Genomic DNA, 10,493 nt, shown 5'->3' on the forward strand with positions numbered 1-10,493 from the left:
TGTCTCAACCACTTCAAACCTACATGTTGGACGATGTCCCCAACTCAGATCGGAGACTCGACGTCGAAGATGGATCAACCTTTTATGAAGTCTCACATATTCCCAACGACAACTATTGAAGATCGGACGCCGACTTACTCCTGCACAAAAAGGGATAATAAGATCATGCCTTTGGTTGTCACCAAAGTCTGTCAAGGAGCTGACCTTCTTCCTCCGTGGACTTGCACTTTTTGCATTCGTCAGGGATCAAGTCCTCAGTCTCTTGACTAGTAATTTTTAGGCCAGCCACGAGAAGATATTGACTTCTGGAGCACCTCAACAGCTACCTCTTTGAAGACCTCATGTTTCCGGGATGTCGAGACTAGAAGTTCTACACAGTTTTCTCCTCCGCCTCAACATCAATGACTCAACACCCGGCCCCTTCACCACCAACTGCGACAAGAATCCAAGTTGAAGCTGATGCCGACAATGTGAAGACATCAACATATGTGACCAGCCCCCAAACCTATAGGATGGATAGGACAAACTCAATCGCTTTGATTGAGCTACCCCGCGCATTAGGACTTTCTGGGTACTTAGAGTACCATGTCTGGTTTGATGATTGCTTGTAGTTCCCTAGTGTGCTGCCTAGAGTGTTTGTATCTGTTTGCTGTGTGCATGTATGTCTTGTTATTTAGACGTTCCCGTCCTTTTTAATTGTTTGAAATTTGTAAAACAGAAATTAAAAATGGAAATCTGCCAGTGTACTGTTTTGCTAATAAAAATAGTTTGGTAGCTCCGATTGATGTGATTCCAATTGCACTAGAACCAGTATGAAATTATCTTTCAGATGCCACTGACCTTGTATTTTTAAGATTTTTGTACGATTTTTAATAAATAAAACTTGATCACCGTTTCTGGTTAGTATTTTGAGTCTCAAAAATTGAAAAATAAATATTTTTGAATGATTCCAATTGTGTTGATCTTGTTTTGTTACTGTGCATCTAGGAAAAATACCAGTAGCCTCTGTTAGTGGTATTGTGTCTCTGGTTATGGTTGTATGGGTGTCACATGCAATGATAGGATTAAAGTTTGCCTCGCCGATGTTTTGCTAACTATTAGTTAAATTGGGTAGACTAACGAAAGACTCTAACTCTAAACCCGTTGGAAGTTGTTTTTCAACCGTCGAGAAAACTAACCCGACCCCTATCTACGCTGACTTCCTTCAAGATCAGCTGGAGCATCTCCACTACGCCAAGAAAGAAGAAGCCCTACCTTCAAGAGTGACTGCACCTCTACGAGAAGACATGCTAACTTAGTCTAACATTGGAGTATACTCGCGCTAACCGCGAGGATATCTTTTTGAAACTACCCTCGAACACACCGTCTAACAAGCTGAGAGAACAATAGCGTCAAAGCCGAGCTACACCACATGGTTCATCTGGTCCTCATCAAATGAAGCTTCTGAAGAACTCCAAGACTCAAGACTTTAGGCGTAGTTTACCCGCTAACTTCTTAGTTGTTACTGAAATCAGCACGACCCTCAAGCTGAAGATTGTCTTCGACGACCCCTGTTGCTGCTTCATATGGATACCAACCAGGCGTTTCTTCAACTTTCTAACTCGCCGCGCGTCCCATATGGTTCAGTTAACAGCGTGAGTGCCTCTTGAAGTGGTGGTCTGCACGTCGCCCCCGAAGATTCTTCAGCTGAACAAGGAAGACCGATGACTTCTTCCGAAGCCCCAGACAGAACTACAAGGCAGAAGCTCTGAGTTTTTCCGAGAACCCGATGAAAAATCTTAAGGGTGGAAGACTTCATCTTCCACTAAAATCAAGCTAACTCTAAAAAGGTTTTCAGCCCTGCTCAAGCACCGTTGGGTGCACTAACCCTCCCACAGTCTTGAACCTCCGCCAGGATCGTGAAGAAGCTACAGATCCAACACCTGCATGGAGTAGTCAACCTCTTCATGAAGCTCGCCATCGGCCGAAATCCAACATGTCTCCCCGAAGATGAAGCAAACGACTTTCTCTACAAAAACACGTCTACAGAAGAATGGAGTCTGACTTTGGTTAAACTTTATAACCCCTCTAGTTCTACACTCAGTAATCTCGGGACGAGATTATTTTAAGGGTGGAAGATCTGTAACACCCCAACTTTTTGCAAGCTTGTTTAATTATCCAAAGTGCAAAAATTAGGGGGAACAAAAACTTTTTCTATAGACTAATTAACATGAATTGCCTTGATCTATTTGTTATGATGAATTGCCTTGATCTGTTGGTAGATAAATTGTCTTGATTTGCTTGTTGAGTTTTGTTTTGAGCTACCCTTAATAACAACACCTCTAGTGGTTAAACAAGCAACTCACTAAATAAAACACATGGTGGCTTAGGAAGAATTGTTTTTCTTTTTACTACATCAAACCTCCCTCCTGATGGCAACATGAGTGTGCCTACTTATAAGATTCCAACTTTGGCAGTTGATCTCTTAGCACCCACAACTGTTTTTGGTGACCTCAGTGCATGGATCTCTTCTATACAACACCCTCTACAACTTCCACATCTTACATGTCACATCCTCCACTTGCAACTCTTATAATCACTTGATCTGGTATCCTATCCAATGTTTCAGCACCAGATCACTTCTTCCTCTTTTACCTCTTGTGTTTATTTAATCCAATTTTAATATCCACAAAACCAAGAGTAGGTATGATGGGTACATTTTGTAGCCACCATCTACCCTTGAGAACACTCCTTCCTAAATTAGTTTTCTTTCTCAAAAACCCTATTGTTTTTCTTCCCTGGTTTTAGCCACAAAAAAATCACTCCTTGTTATTAAAACCCCTTAAATGTTTTCTTCAAATAACAAGAGAGATTGTGGATGGTATTTTGTATCATCCCATTCCCTTCAACCCAAAAAGACTTTCTATAAAGGCATTTGATTTTCTTCCTTCTTTTAAGTGCATGGTTTTGGTACATGTGCCATCCTTGCACCTTTTGATAACACGAGGGAAAAATCTATTTGGCATTATTATGCAAGTAGACCCATTTTGTTTTAAAAATCATTGGATCTCTTTCAAAATGTTTTCAAAGGAAAGTTCAATATAAACCCTATCCAACATTTTGATCAACTCTCATAGTGGTGGAGACCCACCTCTGTAAAGTTCCAGATCTAATTAACAACTTCCATTCATTCATCACATCTCACTCTTGTATGGTTTACCATCATCATCTTGACCTCATGTTGATGGCTTATGTCACCATATTCATCCTTGTGAGTATGGTTATTTCACTCACCATCTCTCTTAGCCTTGCTCTACAATTGTCTAAACCACCATCACCACCATCATTTTTTGGCCAAGTTGATCACTTGATCAAAGTGCTTCATTCCTCAACATTGGCACCAATGTTTATTAACACCTCTCTCTTTTCATTCTTACTTCATCAAATCAACATTACCCATCTACCTTGGCATGCTCATGCATTGTTGCATGTGGTCAATGCCAATCTTTTCAATTTTGAATTCAAATAAAAAGTTTTATTCTTCAACTATACCTTTGGATCTATTTTCATCTTATGTTTGTCACAACCAAAGTGGTGGGAATTATCCTTAGAGTACATATCACCTCACACTTCTTTTTATCTATATGAATCCACTCATATTCTTATCATCATTAAAGTCACTCATTGACGTCATCTCCTCAACATCATGCCTTGGCCTACACACATGGATGTTGTGCATCTCTTTGTTTGTTCACTTATGTTTGGCAAGGATGGAGCCGGCCATTGTCTATGCATGGCAATTTCGGCCAGCCATTCCTCTCTATTTTTCTTCCTCTACAAGACTTCCCTCCCAACTACCCCAATCAATAAATGAGCAGCCTCCCAACCCACCCAATCAATGAGGAGGCAGCCACCATCCTCCCTCTTTATAAGGAGCTTGGCCGGCCACACCTCCTCTCCTTTGCCTCATTTCTTTTCACTCCCTACTATTTCCTCCACTCCCTCACACTCTCCTCCTCCACTTCCCCACGAAAATGGTGCTCCCCTTGCTCCCATGGCCGGCCATGGCCATGGCAAGCCACCAAGATGAAGCTCTCCTTCTCCCTCAAGCTCCTCCTCACCATGAGAGCCTCCCTCTCCTTCTTCTCCCCAACCCTAGATGGTTTTCTCTCCTCTTCTTCTTCCTCCCTTGCTAAGATTGGATCTTGATGCAGGTGCATGTTGGTCCAAGCATGGAGAAGCTTGAGCTATCCTCAGATCTGAAGTTCTTGAGCATAGTTCGTCCAAAACCTTGCAGTAATTTCTGTATCTTGCTGTTTTAGATTCTGGTACGAACTTGTAAAATCCGCCAAATCTTGTGTGCAGATCCAAATCGAGTGATTCAAAGTTCCGCAGATAGATATTGAAAAGATCTACAACTTGGCGTTGGTCTGATCCTCAAATTCGTTACGGATTTTGCATGGTAAATAAAGTTCTGCAAACATGCAGAATCACTGTTTGTGAGATTTCTTCCGTTTTACAAAACATTTTTGAGCAAACTCAACTGCGGTTGAAAGCCCTCTCCCGTACCTTCATTTTGGCGGTAGTTTCACTTCGATTGACCTCCTGAAACTGAAATGGTTTGCAGATCAAGATCTGGTCAGATCTGACTTTGTCGAATTAAACCAGGAGCTTGGAAACTAATTTTTGAATGAAACCAACTGGGTAAGAACCACCTATTCAATACCTTTCAGATGCAGCAGACCTCATATTTTTGTGATTTGTGTATGATTTTTGGTGAATTAAACTTGTTCTGTGTGTTCTGCAGACATGGCTGTTAGCTTTTAAATCACCAAAAATCCATTTTTGAACCTAATTGAGTGATTCCAATTTTGTAGGACTGCTGAATGTTTTCTTAATCATCTCAAACAAGTTTCAAACATTTATCTGTTGTGTAAATCCAGAGAGGAAGCAAATGGTACAGACATGCAGTAAACTTGTAAATCCATTTGTGAGAGTTTCAGAAACAATTTGAACCCAAATCTAATTGTGTATGCATCTCTGTTTAATTACCTTTCAAATGCAAGTGGCCTCATATTTTTAGGATGTTTCTACGATTTATGGCTTACAGATCTTCTTTTCTGTACAGTCAGATTCAAAGAAATTCCTAAAATAGTAGGATTAACCTTTTTGGGTGATTCCAATTGGGTTAGTCTTGTATTATTACTGGCCATCTAGGAAAAATATTTTTATTCTCTGTTCATACATATTTGTTGCTGTTAGTAATGTTTATGTGTGACATGCATTGTTGAAGCAAAACTTTTTGGTTTATTTAAAACCCTTGACCAACTCTTTTGAGTAGAGATGGGCAACCATTGTTTTATGCTTGCAAAACAAAACCTCTGCAATTTAACTTTAGCTCTTTGTTTTGCTTAAGTTTTCAAATGGTGGGGCATATCATTTGCTTCCTATTCTTGTGTAGTGTTATGTAAGCTTTATAAAATAGGGAGAATGATTGCCGCTTTTGCAAAAATGTTTCAAATTATAATGTGAATGTTTTTGATGCCAAACTAATGCACTTGTCATCTTTATGATGTTATCTACCAGGGGATACTTAGTTGTGCCATGGTGATACCGAGAGAGGCAATTGCTAAGTTATGATACTCTCCTACCTTTACTAGGTAAATAAAATGGGTTCTCTTTTAGTTGCTTTGTAGTATCTATAAGTTCTTTGTATGTTAGCCCGTAGTAAGGTGGTTAGCTATTGCTTGTTGATTGTTGAATGTTGCATGCTTGTTATGATTGGTGCAATGTGATTGATTGTGTTCCTTTTATATTTTCCGACGATAGATGCGAACGATTCCGGAGAAGAAGAAGAAGTGGTTCGGACAAGGATTTTATTTATATTGACGGGATTCTTATATTGATGAAGTTGAAGAAGTCCAGGGACAAATAAGCCAAGGCAAGCCATCTTTTGATCTCTGATATGATGTCTCTTTGGATGTCATCTTGTGCTATCAATAGCATCTTGGTTCTATGTGTGATGATCTCCATATTGTTGTCATCTATGCTTGGATGCAAGCATGGTACCTCTAGTAGTTTTATCTTGTCAAGGTCTTGGTAATTGGTTGGGTGTATGGTATCATGGCCATTGCTATCCAACTTGCTTTCTATATTTAGCTTGAATATGTTCCACCTCGGGACAAGATTCATACTACACCCCCTTCTAGTGTAGATGTATCAATACCATGTTTTTGGTGTATTCTCAAATTGTGATGAGTATGCCTGTTTTCCCTTAATGGTGTTGGTGTTGGTCAATTCTCATCCCTATCTATCTATTGATTGGGTTAGATAGCACCACAAATCTGAAAGTATATTTCCTCTTGTGTTGTCATAATACATGCTTAGCTCAAGCAAGTATGATCCACTCCAATACCTCTTTTTCATACCCTCAATGGCGTGATGACCCTCATCTCAGCCATAGTGTTGTATTAGTTCAACTCTTGAAACTTTAGATTGGGAACCCCTCAAGGTTTACCTTGTTGTAAATGTTTATGAAAACCTTGGGTGAGGCAATCTTACCCAAGCGTATGGTTTATGAAAGGAAAGGATCTTGACAAAGATGGTTGGAAAGAGGAAGGTGTGTGTGACTTGGGTTTTTGAGAAAAACGACACATGGTTCTTTGTATTCGCCCGGAACAACTAAACAGCGCAACCATAGCTACTCCAACGTGGGCACGGGGCTTAACTTGACGTTTGTTCTTCTTAGCATGAGGCACCGCACAACTATACAAGGGTACGGTTACCCCCGAGTCCGGGTTGTCATGGTTGGGACAATAGTATAACGGGAGGCCTTCGGGGCTGACCCGTCCGGAAGACACTATGGGTCTCCTGGCTTGGCGGTGGAGCCACGCTCTAGAGGAGGTGAGCTACCACGGTGCCGGGGAGGTACATACTCCATAGGGTAGGACCTCGTGTTAAGTCGAATGGGCGAAAGGTTATGTCCGGGTATCCGTCGTGGCATATGTCGTTATGCGGGGATGATGCCCACACGATAGGTATCCGGATAGTTGTGGTGAAAGTGTGCAAACTCTGCAGAGTCAAAACTATTCGAATAGCCGCGTCCGCGGTCATGGACGGTTGGGATGGCCGTTACAGAGCTGTGTCGAGTTTTGGTTTTGAAAATGATTTCCAAAGGAAATGTGTGTTGGAAGTACCGGAAGGGTACGGGAAAGATGGTGTGCCGACCATGTGGAGATGGTCGAGGAAAATGAAACAAAAGAGGGTGACCCTTCCTAGTGTTTCATGTAGAGGAACTCTTCTTCAACAAAGATATAGAGATGTCATAGGATCTTCTTAGTGTCCCCTTCAACTGTGATGTTGGGATGCTACATCCACAAGAGAAACTATTTCTCTTTCTCATGCTACATCCACAAGAGAAACTATTTCTCTTTCTCATGCTACATCCACAAGAGAAACTAATTCTCTTCTACATGCTATTTCCACAAGAGAAATTAGCTCTTCCCTCTTGTCATCTTAGATTAGCATTTGTTATCTTGCACTCTTGCAAAGTACCTTCTTGATGGTTTGCGAGTACAATTCCAAATGTACTCACGGCTTTGTCCCTGGCTATTTACTTGGCCAGACTTGGAGGAACACGATGGATGAAGAAGGAGTTGACGACGTCTATGCGAGCTAGGAACGTCTTCCCGCCGATTGCCCGTAGGGTTATGGCAGATGACTTGGGTACTGCCTTGAAGTGATGATGCTACTCTGATGTTTAGTTAGGCCCTTCGAGGCTATTATGTAAGTATCGGTCATGTGACCATGTTGTAATTTTCTTATTCCGCTTTGTAATGGATGGTGTAATTTGATATCAGTTCGGTTATGTGTTCACGGCACACTGATCATGGGATCGTGAACTGTATACATAACAGGGAATTTCGGACAGCTAGTCCGGGGTCCCCACAGGCTCATTCCTGAATCCCAGCAGTGTCTGAAGAAGGGGCAGTCCCAGTGCCTGGCGTTGTCATCTTGCTCCCTTGATTGTTCCGTGGCACGGTGCTCGTGCTCCTCCTCATCGTGATCGTGCCGACGATGTCTTCTGGCTTCTCTAGCCAGACGATCTCTTTCATCATCATCGCTGGATCGTCGGCGTCGGTCGTACTGACTCACATACTTGTTGAGGAGGTGATCAGAGAGGGGTCGCTGATATCTTATGTTTTTCACCTCTCCCTCTGTGACGTAGCGCTTGCCATCATGACGGAGCCGATCGCGTGGAGCGGCCTCCTCTGTGTCCTTGCTACGAGAGCAGCTGCCCTCGTCTCCGTCTTTGCCAGAGTGGTTCCCAGGTCCTACCATGTTGATGCTGAACGAGGATCCTGGCTGGCAACCTTCAGGGTAAGTGCACTCCACCATATTAACGGCGGGAAAGGGCTGGGTGTCGACCTTCATGGCGTACTGGTTGAAAATTAGACGCCCTTTTCTATCGCCGCTTGGATGTGCCGACGCCATACCCCGATGCGTTGGTGGCATGGGAGAGCGAGTTGTGCCATTTGGCGTATGGCTTTCCGTTCAGCTCTTGCACCGTGGGGAATTTGAGACCTTCAGGAATCGTCAATCGTTTCTCCTTGAGCAGGAGGTCGAAGATTTGCTCAGTCTTGGTCACGTCAAAATCAAATCCCCGGGTGGGCCCGGTGGCTTTACCCATTTGCAGGCACGGGGTTCCTCCCCGAGTCCATTCAGCCATCGCTACCTCTTGGTCTCCCGCAGGAACTTCGTCTTCCTCTGCATCGACCAGGACTACCGCACGCTTGAACTTATCTTGGTACAGTCCGGGTGGCGCTGTTCATATCTTGACAGCTTTCAACCATGTGCGCCAATGAGGGATAATCTTCTTGGGAGGCCATGTCCTTGAGCTGTGTTGCAAGGCCTGCTACTGCCAACTCGACTGCTTCCTTTTCAGTTATACGAACCGAATAACATCGGTTCCTAAGATTCCTGAAACGTTGGATGTACTCTGTCACAGTTTCTCCGCGCTTCTGACGTAGTTGTGCTAGATCGGCAATGCCGCACTGGAAGCCTCGAATGGTACTGCATATGGAACTGCTCTTCCAATCGCTTCCAAGTTCGTATGGAGTCTGGTGGCAAAGAGGTATACCATCCGAAAGCCGATCCCGTGAGGGACTGTGAGAAGAGCCTCACGCGTAGCTGATCCGACACTGACGCCGGTCCGAGTTGCGCCAAATATCGGCCGACGTGCTCGATGGAGCTGGAGCCATCTGATCCACTGAATTTGGAGAAATCAGGGAGCCGATATTTAGGTGGCAGCGGGATCATCTCGTAGTCGTCGGGGTACGGCTTGGAATAGCCGATTGCCCTCCTTTTCGGCACCATGCCGAACTGGTCTCTCAGTATGGTACTGATCTGATCCATTGTCCGGCTGCAGGAGTTAAACTCAAGATTCACCGGTGGCGTACTTAGCCAGCCATGCTTGCTTTTCCAGCTCTGAGCCAGCTGCAGGAGCTGAGCTCTGGAGGTTCGTCGGGGTGGCGTACTTAGTTAGCCACGTCTGCTTCTCAGGCTCTGTCGCTGACGTTCCTCCTGTTTTCCCAGAAGTCCCTGACGTTGTGGCCTGGTTTGTGAGTGCCCAGTTGCCACGATCGCACATACGTGCACGCGCGTACCCTTGAGGGATCTCCTTGGGCGCCTCGGGCAAGAACGTAGTCACTAGGGTCACCACCAATCTTGTAGACAACGAATGCCGGTGTAGCCGGCACTTCTGTGCTGCCAACGCATATGGCAGCGGTGGACCAGGACCGGAGTGGCAACTCCCCTTGATGCGTCCCGAGGGCTGGTCCCGACGGCGAGTACCGGTGCCTCATGATCTCCGGATCACGCGAAGAGCGACACGCTCCAACGTGTTGACCAGGTTCTCGAGTGACGGTGTAGCGAGTGAGCCACCAAGTAGTTGATCTCTGCCGGCAGGACCTGGTGCGTTCCTCCGACGGGCGAGAGAGGTCTATCCCATCGAGTGCACCTTGCGGTGAGAACCCCTTCCATCTGATGCCATGGGAACGGGTTCTCTGAAAAGAGCCGATGAGGTCGGCTTCGAGGGTGACTTTGATCTCGTCATACCTCTTCTTGAGCTCGTCGGGCAGCTCCTCGTAGGTGACTGGCGTGCCGTCCGCCATCTCAGATGTAGATGGCGATGTGGTTGATGTAGAAGCTTGTCCCACCGGGCGTGCCAGAATGTGTTGACTGCCAAAACCCTCCGGCGGGCAGCGATGGTCAACACTGTAGAGCCGGGAACAACCTAGAGCTGCGGCTGGCTGAGGTCCCTCCGAGCGACGGCCCGCAAAGCACTTCTGGTCACACGTCCGATGCTGAGTGCAAGGGCGTGCCACCTGACCTATACCTGGTCAGGAAGGTGATGGAGATGCCTCGCTTAGTTTCCTGCATGGCATACACGTAAACATTAAATAAGAGCCTCGATCGGCTCTCAGGTCATCCTGTGAATCGGCTCAAGGAGCCGA

General features: G+C 44.8%; 1 long non-coding RNA gene across 1 annotated transcript; it reads left to right on the forward strand.

Moving 5' to 3' along the window:
- Positions 1 to 3,860: 3,860 nt before the first annotated feature.
- LOC127323628 (uncharacterized) lies at positions 3,861 to 6,857 on the forward strand. Its single transcript, XR_007865840.2, has 5 exons — positions 3,861 to 4,256; positions 4,345 to 4,441; positions 4,607 to 4,683; positions 5,566 to 5,639; positions 5,809 to 6,857. It is a non-coding gene; the product is annotated as an uncharacterized lncRNA (long non-coding RNA).
- Positions 6,858 to 10,493: the final 3,636 nt, after the last annotated feature.

This window comes from Lolium perenne, chromosome 7 (genome assembly GCF_019359855.2).
Source record: "Lolium perenne isolate Kyuss_39 chromosome 7, Kyuss_2.0, whole genome shotgun sequence".
Taxonomy (NCBI): domain Eukaryota; kingdom Viridiplantae; phylum Streptophyta; class Magnoliopsida; order Poales; family Poaceae; genus Lolium; species Lolium perenne.